Source organism: Nicotiana tomentosiformis, chromosome 1 (assembly GCF_000390325.3).
Source record: "Nicotiana tomentosiformis chromosome 1, ASM39032v3, whole genome shotgun sequence".
Taxonomy (NCBI): domain Eukaryota; kingdom Viridiplantae; phylum Streptophyta; class Magnoliopsida; order Solanales; family Solanaceae; genus Nicotiana; species Nicotiana tomentosiformis.
The window spans coordinates 125,568,377-125,587,810 of record NC_090812.1 but is presented as its reverse complement, the minus strand read 5'-3'; the positions used below and the strand labels follow the sequence as shown (position 1 = coordinate 125,587,810).

At 39.1% G+C, this 19,434-nt stretch overlaps 1 long non-coding RNA gene across 1 annotated transcript; it reads right to left on the bottom strand.

Moving 5' to 3' along the window:
- Positions 1-3,971: 3,971 nt before the first annotated feature.
- LOC138903226 (uncharacterized) lies at positions 3,972-18,276 on the bottom strand. The gene is made up of 2 exons (XR_011412525.1): positions 18,013-18,276; positions 3,972-7,659 (listed from the first exon to the last, which is right to left on the bottom strand). It is a non-coding gene; the product is annotated as an uncharacterized lncRNA (long non-coding RNA).
- Positions 18,277-19,434: the final 1,158 nt, after the last annotated feature.

Below are 19,434 nucleotides of genomic sequence, written 5' to 3'. Positions count from 1 at the left end.
GCATAAATGCGCTTTTCCCCAAAAAGTTTCCTTTACTTTCCGGTGCATTGTTCAACCCAAAAAGTCCGAACTGCGGCGAGCTTGCGATCGCATAATAGACCGCATAAATGTGCTTTTCCCCAAAAAGTTTCCTTTACTTTCCGGTGCATTGTTCAACCCAAAAAGTCTGAACCGCGGCGAGCAAGTTCGCCGCGAAGATCTTATACCATCCTTAAACACGTAAGCCTACTCCGGCACCATGAAACCTTGAATTCACTTGCGAAATTTACGGGGCTTTACACTGAAATACTTCAAAATATTTCGGGGTGTTATATTCTCCCCCCGCTTAGTATCATTCGTTCTCGAATGAGGGTCAAAATCCGCCATTAGCATTCAACGTGGTTCAACTGTTGGTTGACACACACCAGTAGTTTCAAAATTTGGCTAACTCCCTAAATTTCCAAAAATATTTCGCCAGAGCCTCCCTTGTAACTGGGCCTATCCACCTGCCAGAGTAACACCAAAACAATTCCTAACAACACATCCGCAACTTGACAAAACATCACCATGTATAACAACATCACTAATCTCATCATTACAGGCATTATACTATCAAGAGTGGTATTTGGACATGAGCTGCACATATTTAAATCATAACACACAGAAGTACCTTTCAAATCACAATCATTTAACTATACACTCAAGTGGGAGCATTTTATTTCCTTAACACTTTTTCCCCTCCATGTGGTCTCCTCAACTTACAGACTTCGCCATAACACATTAATGGAGACAATCTCAACTCCCGGACGTTTCTAACAAGGATAGCAAATAGTTTCTCCTCACAATCCCATTATCCCTTATCTTCACCTTATTAGACATAGACACACGAAACACCGGGTACATGGAGAACAATAACAAGGAAATATCATACTCATAGTTTAGCCTATTTCCTTTCAAAATTTCATAAGGCCTAATGTGAACTCACATACTTTACCTTTATTAACAATTCACATAGCATCCTCATGCAAAAAATATTGAGAATAACCCATTCACTTTCTTCAAATCTAAATCTCCACGCCGAACACCCAAACTAAACCTTTGGCAACCTCCAACAATTTCTCTAAGATGTGCTAGCTTGACTATGACCATAAAATTTCCTATCCTATATATTTGATCACAGGATGATGCTTCTTGTTTGACATGCTTGATCCTACAATACTCGATAGATTTGCTACAAACAGGAACAACGAGGTTCGAGATTTCGCTGGAATTATTCAAGAATCCATCAACATGCTGAGCACGGCATTTCAGGAGGTTATATCCTAAGAGACATGAAGGTCACTACCAATAACGCTGACATGGTGATTCGTTGTGGTGACATCATCGGTTCAACAAACGAGTCATAGAGTTGCCTAGTAGGCATTGATAATGTAGGGAAAATGTTCATGATTCTGAGATTTAAAAGAAATGAGTCATGAAAAGGACATCAACAATTGTTTCATTCCATTCGTGCCTTATTTGGCAATAGTAAGCCTTAAAGAGAGCTAACACTTATGTGACTCGCCTCTTGGTATGTAGGGAAAAATCAGTTTAACTCGAAATGAGAATATGCTAGCACCCTGAATATGATATGGGTTTCAAGATACACAAAGTTGCATTACACTCTTAACAGTAACTAGCACAAGGTATCTATGCCACAAGCTTATGAGGATGAAAAGAAGTTGAACACTTGTGAGATTATTATCATTCCCACAGCTTAACCTTTGCCAATATTAGATCCTATGTGAGAGGACTAGAGATACGACGAGTTTGTCTTTCAATTCAATATGCTCATCATAAGGTTGCTTAACTTTCAATCTCACACAAGTGGAATCATGTAGCTAGAACATCTTAATGTTGGGATAAAATTATGCATTAGTTAGAGAGAATGAACACTTTGCCGTGAGCTAGACATGTTTTTGCCATAACAACTCTCAAGTTGCCACATCAGGCCAATTCACAGGCAACCACAATACTAGGAACAAGGTGAGTTACTCACTGAGGCATGATCTAGGTGGACATGAAAGTCATACTGAGATGGGTAAACAACAAGACCTCCCTGTGATGAATTTGTGATAAATCTCAAGTTGCTGAGAAACTTTATGCGTATAAGTGGCCCCTTTCAATTGACATGTACGCACATGATAGGTGCTAAGATATACTCTCATGTTACTAGACAATGAAAAGGATTCAAAAATACTATTCATAAAGGAGTAGAATAATTGTTCCAACCATAGAAGTTACATATACCGGAGAGGAAAACAGTAACTCAAAAAGGATCTCAACACTAGGCTGCTTTCCATTGGATATGATACCACATAGGTAAATATTATGATGCATGTATAGGCACAAATGAGTAGATGTTATCCATTTGAATCAAAAGATTCTGTACGAAATTCATCAAGTATTGTCCCTTGTTGAGAATTTAGGGAAGCAGTGGGAAGTATTAACCTAGGGTTATAACGCAATTCAAGGAACCCATTATAGAACTCAATTTCTCAAGAGGTTGTAAATATAAGGAATTGTGATAAAGAGGCTTCATGAATACTGTGTCTCGTTCTAAGAGTAGATACAGAGAATGACTCATAAAGTTGTTTCGGTTCTATCCCAACTTCCATAGTAACATAAGAAGTGACGTATGACAGAGTGGAACCGGGATCAATAAAAGCATACACATCATGAGATCGGACAGTCAATATACCTGTAACCACATCTGGAGAAACCTCAAACTTTTGATGTCTCCTCATAGCATAAAACCTGTTGGGCCCTCCCGAGCTCTAAATACCACCCCTAGTTATTCCACGCCCTGCAGGCGTTATAGTGCCTCTAGCTGGGGGAGGCGCTATGGATGTAGTAGCTACAGAACTGGCTGGCTGTGCCATACCCTTGCCCATGCTCTGGCGAGACAAATAACAATCTCTTTGAAAGTGGCCTGTCATACCACACTTGTAGCATACCTTTGTACCATAGTGACACACTCATAGATGGCATCTCCCACACTTCACACAATGGGGATGAGGTCCGCTGAACTGACTCATCTCACTGACATGATATTTACCCTTTTTGCATACATCATAAGCATACCCCTTATCCTTCCTCCAAGCTTCCAATGCGGGATTAACAATTCCAGCACCGGATTACTGTGTGGGCCTTTGGAATTGACCAAAGATACCATCTCTAACGTGCTACTGAGCATACTCACAACACGATGCCAAATGTTCCTTCCCGCATGACGGACATAACTGGATAGGTGTACCCAACCTAGGGCATTTGTTCTTCTTGTGCCCCCTGTTTCCACAACCATAACATATCATCCAACATGTTCCCAAGTGTCGCTTCTTGCAAATCACACAATCTGGTTCATTAGCACCAACAACACTTTTACGTTTCTTAGATTCTCTCACCACTCGATCCGGTGGTGCGGTGACAGTGGTAGGAATAAGGACACTTCCCTTAGCAATAAGTTCTTCCAACCCCTCCATGGCTCGACGCATTCTCCCAACGAACTCTTGTGTAATCTCTCCCAGATTCAACGGAGCGGTCATTCCCTCCTCGTTGTTTTGAACTCGTGGATTACTCATCTGAAATAAAATCATGAGACATAACGAGGAAATTAGCTTCCTATCTTGAGCTCTATCGCACGATCTGGAGTATCAAAGAAGTGTGAAATTCCTAAATGTCCAAGTAGCCTCCTCATTATAGATGTGGTCGATAACACACCGATAAGGAGGACTCTACTAGACACGGCTCCGAGACATCCTAGGATACTTTAAAACTTTAAGCTCTGATACCAAGTTTGTCACGCCCCAAACTCAGGGAGCGCGACCGGCGCTCAATCGAGAAAACTCGGTCGAGCAAGCCTATTAGGCTTCCTTCTACCCAAACTCATCCATGAATAAAGAGGAGATGTACTCCATTAACCAATCACTGAAAAGATTTTATTAACAACTTCCTTTTCATTCCCATTAACAGCTTCATTCATAATTTTCAAAACATTACGAGTTTATAGAATTAATGAAAAACATAATTTCCAAGTACCAACATTTCTAATTCAATTCCCAACATCAACCATAACCCACAACCTGTCTACGGAGCCTCTAAGTACAATAGAAAAGTAATATGGAAATGTCGGCAACAAGGCCCCGGCTATACCTCAAAACGCAGTACATGAGAAACAAAAGATACATGACCCCGAAACGAAGTGGGGCTCACCAAATCAGCTTAAAAGAGTGTACTGCTATCACTAATCAATGCCGCCTGCTGAAGAAACACCTGCATCCATTAAAGATGCAGCGCCCCCGGCAAAAGGGACGTTAGTACTGTCGAATAGCACTAGTATGAATAGCTAAAAATCCTCTTTCAAAATAGAATGCCCGTATAAGAAAAGAAAATACATAGAAACAGCAAGTCACAATCAACAATATCCAAACATCCAGTTAAAACATAATAATTTTCAAATTACGAACTTCATATAAAATTTTTGTTGGGAGATCATTAGCATCGATATACCACCATCTTTGTTAGCACGGAGTCCGATCACGCCCGATCGGCTAGGCCATCTCCCCACGAACAATGTGATTTGACATGTGATGCGAAAGAAAGTTGTTACCAAGAGTAGTACCACTATATGCGCAATATGGCGTCTGATCTTCACCCGATCAGCTAGGCCGCCTTCCCACATATGTCGTGCGGGTTGACTTTTCCAATCCACAAAGGTTCCAGTTTCATCCCAATTAAGGGGAATAATCACAATCCACCCCTATACCGGCACGTGTAGTTTCAGGTGTGGGCCTTATGACCCACCCTTCCTCGGTTTAGCTAATGATGCTCCCAAAAACATTTTTTTATTTGATTTGCAAACAGAAATATCATAAATACAATTGTACTTACCTCAACATCTTTCACATTGTATAAATTCTCATTAGTATTCCAGTCATTCACAACGATAATATTTCCTTGGCTCATTAGGCCATTCACAAGATTCTTTATTCCTAGCACGATGGTCGTATTTCATATTCCACACTTTCACCTCTTTCAATTTCAACGATCACCATCAAGTATCAACATATATGATATTTCAGAAATCATATACTTCAAATCCATTTGAAATGGAAACTTCACGCACAAATGGTTTCTTCCCAAAAAATGAGGCATACCATCCAGCAATAGAAACACACATGAAAATCATAAATAATTAATACACCATTTATTCTTACAATGCTCTTCCCTAGCAATGACAATATACCAGTTCAACACATGAGTATATAGAACTCGAATCACACTAGATATATTTATAAAGCAAAGTATTAGTTAAAGCAACCACTAATGGGCATGAATTGAGTACAAAAGCTTTTAGGTAATTCTATCTTCGAGGTCATTTTTAAACAATTGAGTCGAGGCTCATTTTATAATCTTTATCGCAACTTCTCAAATCATTTGCACTACTAGACACAATCATAACTTAAATTCTTGGCACGTTGGCCACACTCTATATCCCCAATTAACTTATTTCACTTCCAACCATCTTTATAGATTATCAACAATAAGGCATTTCCAAATCAAGACTTTAGGTACACATACGAGCAATTAAGAGTCTTAAGAATATTGAGATTTTCTCACACAATTTGGCATACTATCTTTCATTGAAACACGACTCAAAGCCATAACCTTTTAATACGCAACCCATACTTTGAAACTTACGAAAACATTATGGAATTCAATTCCAAGAGAGAAAGTTTAGCCAATATACCTCAATCGAGCTTCCTTAACTCTAGAATGAGCCGAAATTCTTAGCATTCCGGATCTCTTAGATGAAGAACTTGTGGGTTTTCCTTATTAATCTTTCAAGATTTGAGCAAGACTTGATAAATAATTAGCCTAGGGTTTTCCTCTCTCTCTAAAACACTCTTCCTTCTCTCTAAACCATTAGAATTTTTCTCAAAAATGACCCAAAGCATGTATTTAACGAAGTAGAGTCGGGTTTTAAAAACCCAAAAATGGAGCTCCGTAAGATGTTCTGCGGTCGCATATGTGACCGCATAATGGATATATGGACCGCATATTGGTCGCATAATTACAAACCAAAACGATCAAAAAGTTGTCCGTGTATGCGATCACTATGCTGTCCGCATAACTTTTATGCGATCGCATAATGCACCGCATAACTGTTATGCGGTCGCATATCCGACCGCATAATTGCCCCCATACTGGCCCTTCTCCTGTTCACTTCTGCGGCCATTATGCAGCCCGCAGAGTAATTATGCGGTAACATAATGGACCGCATAAACGCGTTTTTTCGCCAAAAATTTTCTTTTACTTTCCGGTGCATTGTTCAACCCAAAAAGTCCGAACCGCAGCGAGCAAGCTCGCCGCGAATATCTTATACCATCCTCAAACACGTAAGCCTACTCCGGCACCAGGAAAACTTGAATTCACTTGCGAAATTTACGGGGCTTTACACTGAAATACTTCAAATATTTCTGGGGTGTTACATGAAGACTGGACTGAGTGAGCACTATAAGAACCGTGGCTAGCTGATGCGCCACAATGAGCTGGACGAGTCGTCTGAGCGGGCCTATAAGGACGACCCCTACTGTGGTAGGACTGCCCCCAGAAGGTACACCACCAAAACCGCCCGAACCTCGAGGCCTCTTGGCTTCCCTCTCACCTCGCTCCTGGCTATGAACCATCTCTATCTGCTGAGCAATGTCAACCACCTCGTCAAAAGTGGCACCAGATACCCTCTCTCTAGTAATAAGCAATAACAACTGATACGTGAGGCCATCAATGAACCTCATGATCCTCTCCCTATCATTGGGAACAAGCCAAACCGTATGGCGAGCTAGTTTAGGAAACCTCATCTCGTACTGGGTCAAAGATATGCCATCCTGCCGAAGCTGCTCAAACTACCTGCGCAGATCCTCCCTGCGAGACGACGGTATGAACTTCTCCAAGAAGAGAACGGAGAACTCCTACCGTGTAAGTGGTGTTGCACCGACTGTCCTACGCCTCTCATAAGTCTCCCACCATCTAAAGGCAGACCTAGAAAACTGAAAAGTAGTGAACGAGACCCCACTGGTCTCCAGAATACCCGTTGTACGAAGCATCCACTAGCACTTGTCCAAGAAGTCCTGGGCATCCTCCGACTCAACACCACTAAATAATGGAGGCCGAAGCCTCCCAAATCTCTCAAGTCTTCTCTGCTCATCATCAGCCATAACTGGGACCATCGGGGGCTGAGAAGCTGCAACCAGCTGGGCTGGCAGTACCTCCGATGTCTGAAGTCCCTGCATCGCCTACTCTGGAGTACGAGCAGCGGGGGTATGAGTACCTTCTCTGGCCTGAGCCGATACCACCTGAGCAAGTCAAGTGCAAATCGTCAATATTTGGGCCAAAGCCTCTTGAAGGCCTGGAATCACAATGGGCACCGCTAGTGCCTGAGCTGGCCCCACTGGCTCAACTACATCTGGAACCTGCTTCTGAGCTGGAGCGACTGGTGGATCTGCAGGTGCTGCCCTAGCTGCTGTACGAGATGGCACCTCTGCCCCTGTCGCGGCCCCTACTGCGACCTCGGCCTCTTGTGGCCCTAGCTGGTGGTACAGGTGGCTGTCCATCCTGTCTAGTAGCACGTGTCCTCACCATCTGTGAGAGAATAGAATACAGAAGATTAGTTACTGGAACCAACAAATCCGCAAGACAAGAATACACGAATGTAAAATTTCCTAAGGGTTCATCAGTGTTACACCCCATATTTTCATACGTGGAAGTACGCCATAAGTAAATTAATGAAAACTCAAAAATGAGATGTTACATCCCGCATTTTCGTACGTTAAAGTTTCATCGTAAATTAATCGACGTAAGCTCGGGAATGAGATTATTTTGAGGCCATAAGTATTATGCTATTTCAAACCATAAGTATTATGCTATTTCAAATAAGTAATAAGTAAATTCGTAAAGGTGAGAGGGTAAGCGAATCGAAAAAAATGAGTTTCGTCAAAATTTGACATTTTAAGATAAAATACGGTCCGAGTTATAATACCCGGTATTTATGGACTATCCACATAACCATGATAGTAGGGTACATAAAGTGTGTTAAAAGTGACTAGTATTTAAATCGAGATAATTCTTAATTATGTAGATAATTGGGTAATTAATAATTTTTGGTGGGAGATTAACTAATTAATTAAGCATTTTGTTAAGCTTAACCCCTCCCCCCCCCCAACGTGGCAAGCACACTAGCCCAAATAAGTGACTCATATACTATGTAGCAAGGTGTCACATTGTTAGAGCATACAACAAGATTTCACATTCTCTTTAGCTTTCTGATCAAGATTTTCATAATGATATTCACTTCCCTCAACACATGCAAGCTAATGTTTGCTTATCCCCTTAAGATTAGAAGACACAAGCATCATGTTTCAGAAAGATTGCACACATGATTTGACAATGGTCGGAGCTGGTATATTGTCAAAATCATATATAATTTCATACAAATTACATACGTGATTTGCTACAATCAAATCTCATACAAGACTACTTAATACTTAGCAACGTGAGATTTTGCAATTCTAAGGAAGTACGGTGTAATCTTTCTCAAGAATATCATACGGATTTTTTCCTACTTCGATCTGCCGTTACGTGTTTTATTGCAATTGACGTGTATTAAAGGGTTTGTCAAGAGAATCAGCTCAGGTATGTTAAGGCTATCCCTTCTTTCTTTTTGGCATGATCCATACGATACAAACAAAATGAGCAAATGCACAATTTTCATAAATGACTCTATTCATAGAAATACTAGAGGTTCCTATGTTATTGATTCCCCATATGTCTTATTCTTCTATCGTCTGTTCATGGGTCTCAGAAAATACGTAAGTGGATAAGGTTTACTTTATGATATTAATCAAAGGCATAATGGTATTATGACATTGCGAGAAATTTTATTGACGTACTTTTTATGCATTGCATTCATTTATATTGACCCATGACCAGATGACATTATACACACGTATGTATATATATATATATATATATAAAATATGCATATGGGATATGGGAAAAGGTTATGGCGTTATATACGCACCACCACCTGATCAGCTGGTATACATTGATGATTTTGCCCACAGTGGCCGAGATGATATGATGGGATGCCCTCAGAGGCTTGATGATGTTATGTACGCATATACCTATGCATGGTATGACATTTATACGCATATGCATGACATTATAAATATTAATGATTCATAAATTTATTCAGACTTACATGTTGAGTCTTTTACTCCATGTTTCTCCCATGTCTATTGTTTACTGATTTTCATTCCTTAAATACTCGGTACATTATTTGTACTGACATCCCTTTTGCCTGGGGATGCCGCGTTTCATGCCCGCAGGTCCCGATAGACAGGTTGAGAGTCCTCCAAGTAGGCTATCAGCTCAGCAGAAGGTATCAGTGCGCTCCATTTTCTCCGGAGTTGCTTATTTGGTCAGTATAATTAGGACATGTATTGAATGGTATGGCGGGGCCCTGTCCCGGCCTTTATGATATTTATGTACTCTTAGAGACTTGTAGATAGATGTCATGTATACAGATACTTGTATATCCTTGTCGGCCTATGTTTTGAGTTTCTAAATGATCATGTTGGCCTTATAGGCCCGTATGTCACGCATGTAAGTTTCTATATCAGGTTGGGTCATTTTATGTCAAGTATTCTCTCATGTTTATTCTACTTATCTCACGACAGCCTCTCTGGCTCATTTACCTATGATAGTATGATACGAAAGATACGTTACGTTGGTATTCGGATGAGTAAGGTACCGAGTGCCCGTCGCAGCCCATCGGTTTGGGTCGTGACAAAAGTGGTATCAGAGCAGTTCTGTCCTAGGGAGTCTACAAGCTGTGTCTAGTAGAGTTTTGTTTATGGGTGTGTCATGCACCACACTTATAAGCAAGAGGCTACAGGGCATTTAGGACTGTCACTCTTTCTTCTTACTCTAGATCGTGTGGTAGAGCTCAGTTGTAAGAACTCAATTTCCTAAGCTCTATCTTATTCGTAATACAACGATGACTACATCCAGAAAGACAGTTGGTAAGAGATTGCATGTGGATGTGGAAGAGCAAGCCAGAGGAACTCGATTTTTCATGATGCTTATGATGAGCAATTATAAGGTCTTCAGCAGAACATGTGTGTACTAAGACGTGTAAGCCTCTCGATAAGGAGCCCTAAGGCATGAATATCTACCCATCCATATGGTAAAAAGCAACGAGAGAATCAGAAGGTACAAGTTTCAAAAAGTAAAAGAAGCAAGGTGAGAAGGGTATGAGGTACCCGATTAATGAAGATTATCGGTATTTACAATTCAGGCAGAAAAATATAAGCATTTTGAATTACCTTCAATAATAACAGATGTATATACAATTAGCCACGCCCATCTCAATTATGCCCTATGGGAGCAGGCAGATTTGGTTTAAGAGGAGGACAGAATATCAGTATCCGGCTGGGGTTAGAGTAACCCAAAATGGTGGATGGATTGCTTGCGTTAGTTGACATTTTCGAAGGATATAGCAAATGTGCTAATAGATCTCCTTGTGAGACCCCAGATGGTGCACTCTAGAATAGTACAGCTAGATATGAGTACTACAAAGATACGCACTGGAAGACTGAAAGGGATAAATATTATTTTCGTGTGGCTCCCGTCCCTAGTAGAGAAAGAATGTTACGCAACCCGAAGAGTGAGTAGATGGAGCAAGGGAACTAAAAGCAAAAGAATGTCTTGTCCAAGTTTTCAGAATAAAGTGATAGACATAAATGTTAGTGAGAAATAAGAATAGAGTTAATGAAGTATTATGAGTAAGGTGTGCTACATGGATGATAATGGTAGATAAAAAAATGACAGTATTACAGAGTCTATAGTCAAGGAAAGGAAAAGATGAGAGGTGACAGGCTTTGTGACAACAAAAGAGTATAGGACATAAAGTCATATCCTCATTTCGAGAAATAAGTTTGTGACTCTAGCGTGATAACTAGAAGGAAAAGTTAGACCCCAGAGTAATACAAATCAGTATGGGCTGGTGAACAAGGTAAACTAAATATGAATTAGGGACTGGGTGATTTGATAATAGTTGGCATCATGAGAATTTCATAGATTGCGTTCTGACGATAATAGAATGGAGGATAGAAGAATACCCTTTAAAGGTCATTCAGGAATACGCTTCCCTAAAGCAAGCAATGTGAGAAAAGTTAAGCTTAAGGGACTATGTGTGCCAGTTACACTAGGTGTCACCTCCGTGAGTAAAGAATTTTGTTATCCTTGGAAGAGAAGGATTACCGCAAGGCGAGTAAGGGTCATCGATGATGTGAAAAGATGTCAAAGATGAAGAGGTAAAACATCTATAGGTAGATCGTCATGACACTAAATCTTAGTACTCCCCTAAAGGGGGGGAATATGGAGGGATGTGGTATTAAGTCAGAATTAAGCGGTTCTAGTAACTATGGAATGGTAAAGGAAGAATGCGATAAAAATGAGAAAAGGGATGAGATTGCACTGATTCAAATCCTACAGATATGCTACGATTCCAGAACATTATGCAAACACGATGTCAAGAAAAGAAAGTAAGGGTTCCTACCCGAGATGTTATTGATAAATAAGGAGCCAGTGCGGGACGTAAGTTAAGACAGAGGGAATAAACCAAGAGGGATTAAGCAGAATACATATATGAGAATGGACCAACGAGCAGTTAGTAGTTGATTCAGGAAGAGTCTAGTTATAGCTAGACAAGAGGTTACAGATAAATCAACAAATTGTGCAAGATAAACATAGTGAACCCCAACATGGGAATTCAGTCTCCCAGATACGACATCGTGACCCTTGAGAAATATTCAGATAAGAGTTGGGGTAGTTAAAGGTACCGTATAAATATTACGGAAATAAAAGATAGTCTTACTAGGAAGACAGTCAAAACTTCAGTTCAGGAGCAACCCTACAAGCACAAGGGCGTGGAGATAAGTAACCATGGATAATTATAGGCGAGGAAGAACATAAAAAATTCCGTCAAGTATACGATGTAATAAGCTCGTAGCTTTACAAGAGTCAGAAGGTCTTCCCTAAGTACTACAACGAAAGACTAGCTGAGGAAATAAGGAAGAAGGCTTCAACCTAAGCACATTGACCTAAAGATGAAATTGTCATGTAAAAACAGTCTCACTACAATATTGTATACACTCCATAAGAAAGTGGCACCTACCATGGCTAAGGAACGGTAAGAAAAGTCAAAAGTAATATTCGAGATCATATGAGTTGCATGAAAAGTTTGGCATGCATGAGAACTAAGATAAGCTAAGTATGCATGCAACAAGTGGCAAAACGACCTGGAAAAGTAATTGCTTACATTTAAAGAAAGTTGAGAAGGAACGAAAGGAATTATTCGATTAGTGATCCAGAGATAGTTACGTTATGAACGCACTTAAGATTTCAGAATATTATCCATGAAGCATATATATTGGCAATCATACAGCCATAGAAGACTCTAGTATAAGTTAAAAGAAAGAAGTGAGTCCATGGCATAGATAAAGGATTGAATTGTTAAATGATGGTATCACAGATATTCCATAGCGTCCATGAGCCGCAGATTGGAAGATAGCTTAAGCCTGCATAAAGGTTGATCAAAGGGAAGAGGAAACTAAAGAGTTACATCAACTAAGTAAATCAGGAATCTGATTATTGGACCAAGAAAATTATAGACCTCGTGATTGAGAACATTGCAGGATCACTCTTAATATCAGAGGTACAAAAGAGATAGTACAACAACCATATTCTATAACAGCTCTACAATAAATCCAGTTAGAAGAGTACCAGCCTCATAAGAAGTCAGTATGAAGCTCCCACTGGATTGTGTGTGGATCAGAGGTGCAAGTATTATAATAGAGCTTCAAGTTGTAGATGTGAATTATACCTATATGGAAGGGAGGTCATGAAAGAAATAGAAGATATGATGCGAGATTTTAAGGTAAAGGTGAATAACGTACGAGATACTCAAATGCAGAAGATTGTGAATAATTCATACTTCGGATAGAAGGCTAGAAGCGCAGGGATTCAGTATCCAGGAATGATAGCGACATCATCAGTGGCATATCTTCCAGCCTATGATTTCTAGGTACCGAGAGATCTAGTCAAGAGAGCAAAGAAGAGTTGGAAACGATGTGATGTTTCGCTTGATGTTCCAGAATAACATAAGAAAATCTATAGTGCAAGCAAGTTGAAGGAAGGTGTCAAATTATATAAATAGATATGTGTAGGTCGCAAGCTAAAGTATGGTAAAGCGACAAGGTTTTAGGAAGACATTAGTAAGGATAAGAAAGGGCGAGTGAGAAGGTGACGAGAATGGATAAGTCCTCGGGATTAAGCCCATGAAAACAAGAGAACTGATGGTTTCTCTAAGTTATAGAAAGCTCAGTATAGCCTGAATAAACTCAAAGGAGTCTAAGACTAATAGCATTTAGAAGAGATGGAATGCTGCCCTGGTAGTAAAATAAGGGTGTAATTGTGATAGATAAAGGATGACATTTGGGCCTTCGCTTGAGTAATGATTTGAAAACAAATAGGGGATTTCATGAATTGTACAGGATTAAAATACCCACGTAAGGTGAATCACATTGGGATGCTATGAAATACGGTTATAAAAGCATGGTATTGCTCCAGGTGGATCGGTCTAATCATTTTAGATGTTCCCTGCAACGACCCGACCGGTCATTTTGAGAATTTTAGTCCCGATCGGTGGCATAAGAGATTGAGTAGCTTCGTATTATGTGTATTGACTTGCGTGCGTGTTGAATTCAGTTACCGGATAATTCGGAGTGATTTGGGACACTTAGTCCCTAAAATGGAAGCTGTCTTAGGATTTTGACAGTAGTCTGAATTGTGGGAAGACGACTCCGGAATGGAGTTTCGTCGGTTCCGTTACCTCTATTGGGTAATTTTGGACTTAGGAGCATGTCTGAACTGTAAATCTGAGGTCTATAGCTGATTTAGGCTTGAAATGGCGAAAGTTAAATTCGTGGAGATTTGGACCGGAAGTGGACTTTTTGATATTAGGGTCGGAATATGATTCCAAGAGTTGGAATAGCTCCGTTATGTTATTTGGGACTTGGCTGCAAAATTTGATGTCATTCCGGGTTGGTTTGATAGGTTTCGACACGAGTTTTTGATGTTGGAAGTTTTGAAAGTTCTTAAGTTCGATTCATGGTGCGATTCATATTTTCAGCGTTGTTCGATGTGATTTAAGACCTTGAGCGAGTCTGTGTTAGGTTATGGAACATGTTTGTGTGTTTAGACGGGGTCTCGAAGGCCTCGGGTGTGTTTTGGATGGGCTACGGGCCATTTTCTTCTATTTTTGAACTGCTATTTTCTGTCATCTGGTTTCCTTAATCGCGTTCGGGTCCCATCATTCGAGTTCGCGAAGAGTAATTTTGGAGGAGGAATTCGTTGTTCTTCGTGTTCGCATGATCACGTTCGCGATCGCGAAGGTCTGCCTTCTCCTTCTTTGCGTTCGAATCTGTTCCCTCGCGTTCGCGTAGTGCAAATTGTGGAGAATGAATTATTGTTCTTCACGTTCGCGTGATTCCATTTGCTATCGCAAAGGTTTGCTTTCTCCTTCTTCGCGTTCGTGTGCCATTTCACGCGTTCGCATGCCGTTTCACGCATTCGCGTAGGCCAGTTCCTGGGCCATTAATTTCCTTCTTCGCGATCGCACAACATCAATTCCGGGCAGTAGCCATTTCCTCTTCGCGATCGCAGCTCCTCTTCCGCGATCGCGATGCATTCAGGCCTGGGCAGAATGTAAGTTTTTCCAAATCGAGGGTTCGGCCATTTTTATCATATTTTGACTTGTAGAGCTCGGTTTTAAGCGATTCCTTGTGGGTTTTTCAAGAAAATCGATTGGGTAACTGTTCTTTACCTAGAATTTATTTATTTCCATGATTCTATCTTTATTTTTATCATTTAATTTGGGTTTTGAGTTGAGGAAAATGGTGGTTTTTGAAGAAAATTTGAAAATATAAAAAATCACGATTTGGGGGACGAAATGGTATCGGAATTTGATGATTTTAGTATGGTTAGACTCGTGAGTGAATCAGTGTTCGTATTTTGTAATTTTACCCGATTCTGAGACGTGGGCCCGGGTCGACTTTTTAGGACGGATTTCGGAATTTCTGTTAAAGTATTGATTTCATTAATTAGATGAGTCCATAAGTGTTTGGCTAGATTTGGGCCATTCGGAGTCGGATAATCAAGGAAACGATATTTTTATGGACCGGTTGAGCTTGGTTCGAGGTAGGTATCTTGCCTAACCTTGTGGGGGAGGGGGGGGATTTTCCCCTTTGGATTTGCGTCTTCTATACATGCGGCGTGACAAGGTGGGATATATATATATATATATATATATATATATATATATATATATGTAAGTTGCGCATGTGGCGAGACAAGGTGGGAATATTATTATGCATGTGTGGCGAGACAAGGCGGGCATTTATGTTACTATTGCATATGTGGCGAGACAAGGTGGGCTATATCAGAGATTGAATAGTGATGATGTGTGATGGCCTGGGGGCATTCTTGTTGTTGATATTTGTGTAGTGGTACACTTACCTGTGTGAGCTTTATCTTTTGAAAGTTGTGAGAAAATATTCTACGTGTTGTCCGTTCTTTTTCCTTAGGCTTATTTGCTGGTATAGACTATGTTAGGACACTTGCACAAGCATACACATAGTTAAGAACTCTTATCGGATAAGAGGTTTTCTTGATATTGTTGGGTATAGATGCTCACCCTTGTTTACTTGCCTTCTATGTGAGAATGGCTCTATTGGCATGTGAGTCGTTAGTGCGGTTATGAGATGTTATGAGGGCATAGGATGCCAAGAGTTAGGGTTCAGGTATTGAGACTCGTGAGTTGTGATTTGTCCGAGGTTCGGTACCTCGTGGAGTTGTTGACTAAAACCTGATGTAAAAACGATTGTAGTTGCTGAGTTATTACTTGTCTTTGTTGTATTTGTGATTCCGGATTTAGGTTGTATTCCATTCACTTTTCTGTGTCATTGTTTTATGGTATTCCGCTGACACTTGTTGTTTCCTTTCTTGTTGCAATTACTGTATTGTGAGTCATATTGCCTAGTCTTTATGTAGATATCATTTTTTTTTGTTCCTATATTTATACTTGTTCAGTTTATTAGACCAGTGGATGTCTTGACTATTCTTCATCACTACTCCACCGAGGTTAGTCTTGATACTTACTGGGCACCGCTGTGGTATGCTCATTCTACACTTCTGCATATTTTTGTGCAGATCCAAGTATCTATTCATTAGTAGCTGTGCGGGTCGTTGCTGTGGAGACTCAAGGTGAAACTGTTGTTGCGTTCGTAGGCTTCAGAGTCACCTTCAAATATTCATTTTGCACTATTTATTCTTATTTCTAGACAGTTGTATTTAGAATTTTTTTAGCAAACACTCTGTAGAGCTTATGACTTGTACTACAGATTTTGGAAATTATAAATTTAAGGGATTTCTATTTCAAATTATTAGATGTTATTTAAATAATGTTGTTGCTCCAATTAATGTTAGGCTTACCTAGTCCCTAAGACTAGGTGCCATCACGATACCCAACATAGGGAAAATTGGGTCGTGACATTCCCCAATGAGACGTGAGTCCTAGTGGCAGTGTTACATAAGAGGTCACGTTATCAGTGGTAGCTTATGGATCGACATTAGGGTGAATCAACAATAAATGGATAAAAGTTACAAAGTATGAGATGAGATTAGGCTATCAGTCTTAAAATGAACAGTAATGAAGAATCATTAAAGGATTTAGATTTATACATATAGGATAAGCAATGAGAGTAACCTGGAGTTTGGTAGCAGACCTCAGTAATGATAAATCGAAGTAAGAGTTATAGTATAATATGACCTACCTAGATGCAGTAAAATTATGCGGATAGATAATCGGGTCTATGAAATAAGATATAGCAATATTCGTAAGTTCGACAAAGTACCGAGCGAAGAACTCCAGCAATGGCTAAAAACTGGAGGAAAAAGGAGAGAAGAGTCGCATAGGCGCACTTACAAGGACAAAGTCGTACAGACTGCATAATAGAAGGTAGCAACAGTTACGAGATTGGGAGAATTCCGACCACAAGTCGTGGTGTGAGAAAGAGGCCTAAAGGGGGGAATGCCCCGGCCTTTGGATTTATTCACAGAACAGTTGCGTAGATGGCAAGGAGAGTATTAAGGTATTCACAATAGTTATAAGTTATGATAACGATAAGTGTATCAGTCAACATTCGAGGACGAATGTTCCGAAGGGGAGAATGATGTTACACCCCAAATACTCTGTTTGTGCAGGTTTTTCTACAAATTCCCTAAAAGGCCAACTAGACTCTTACCTCTAGGTCTTTAAATGTGGCCAGCGAAAGAAGTTGTGGGCCTAATCCATTATGCACTCAATATTATGATATAATAGAATCAATTTATTATTCAACTAATATGTACTATTATAAATTAAGCCTATTCAAATATTTATTTCAAATAATATTCTTCCTATCCCTCAACACATAAATATTAGTTCTAAATATAATATATGTGTGTGTGTGTGTCAAATAAATATTTACTATTATCTATTTAATAAATAAGGAATTATAATTAAAGTATTAACTTAAAAGTTTATTCTTGAAATAATGAGCTATTAAATTCTCCCCCACTTAACCTATTATATAACAAAATACAATTAATCCAACATATGTGTGCAAAACTCCGAAACTAATTTCATGTGCAAAGTTCTGAAATTAAATTCCAAAAATGCAATCTTGAGAAGTTTTGTCCATCATTAAAGGGTAAGGATTTTCATTATTAAATTACAGTTCTATTTCTAAGGCCTCAGAAGTACATCAATATCAACCATTATCACTTGTTCACAAAAATAATAATCATAAAGTGAAAGAAATATTTCAATACCTCATAATTTATTGTGATAAAATAGCCGAAACTAGGTCCTCGCCGTCATCGTTTCTTCTTTTGGTTCGCTGATCATTGAGCTATCAATCCCGTTGGCCAAGAATTCCATTAACCAATGATAACAAATAAAAAATCACATAGCATCCATTGTTTCCAGCTCACTGGCGTGTTCCTTCCAAATACTCTGTTTGTGCAAGTTTTTCTACAAGTTCCCTAAGAGGCCAACTAGACTCTTACCTCTAGGTCTTTAAATGTGGCCAGCGAAAGAAGTTGTGGGCCTAATCCATTATGCACTCAATATTATAATATAATAGAATCACTTTATTATTCAACTAATATGTTCTATTATAAATTAAGCCTATTCAAATATTTATTTCAAATAATATTCTTCCTATCCCTCAACACATAAATATTTGTTCTAAATAATATATATATATATATATATATATTTACTGTTATCTATATGATAAATAAGGAATTATAATTAAATTATTAACTTAAAAGTTTATTCTTGAAATACTAGGTTATTACATAACTCTTGCATGCTACCTAGTTCTTCAAAAACCTAGAAAATCATAAAAGTTTATAACGTAGCTGATAGTATAAGGCTTACAGATATATAAATAAGCCTAAAAATTCTAAATTAGGTATACCTCTTTCTTGAAAAATCTAAGGTCTGAACCGACCTAAGGCAAAAAATAAAAGCAGTTAAAGAAATATTTGCCATAACATAAATTACAGAAAAAAACTAGCAATATCAGAAGTTGTTACCTTATCAACATCTTTTCTTAATTTTTCAGTTCTTGCAGAATTGCTGATTTGTCATCTTTTCCCATAGACTGCTTAGTGCCAGATGAAGATGGACCATTTCTCGAATGCTCGGCCTGCGTTTCAGCTTCTTCAACCATATATTCAACTTTTTCTAGCAGAGTCAGTCTAGATACTTCTTCTGGGGCTTCAATCATGTTGGTGAACTGAGTTGTTACACCCCGCAGTATTACGTCGATGTTATATCCCGTAGTAAAATAAGGATTGGTTATGATGTTAAAATAACATATGCTAGCATGTAAATATGCATAATACATATGATTAGCATAATATAGGTCCTATAATTAGTAGAGAAATATTGAGATGCTTATGTGTATATATGTATTCTTTGTAAAATATCTATTGCCAAACAAAGACAAATGTTGCCTCTTCTATCGTACAAGGCCCTTAGTCATTACAAAGTGATATATATCAAATCTTAAAAGGGAAGGAAGTCATTTTAGGAGCTAATGTACGTATACAATTCCTACAAGCACTATCTTAGGCAATTAGAAGTTCCTTATAATAGCACCATACGGCCAGCCCTCTTTAAGGCAACTATCTTGCAATTTTCCTTTTGGTTTGGAGGTTTTGTTTGTAAAGGGGTTGGGAAGG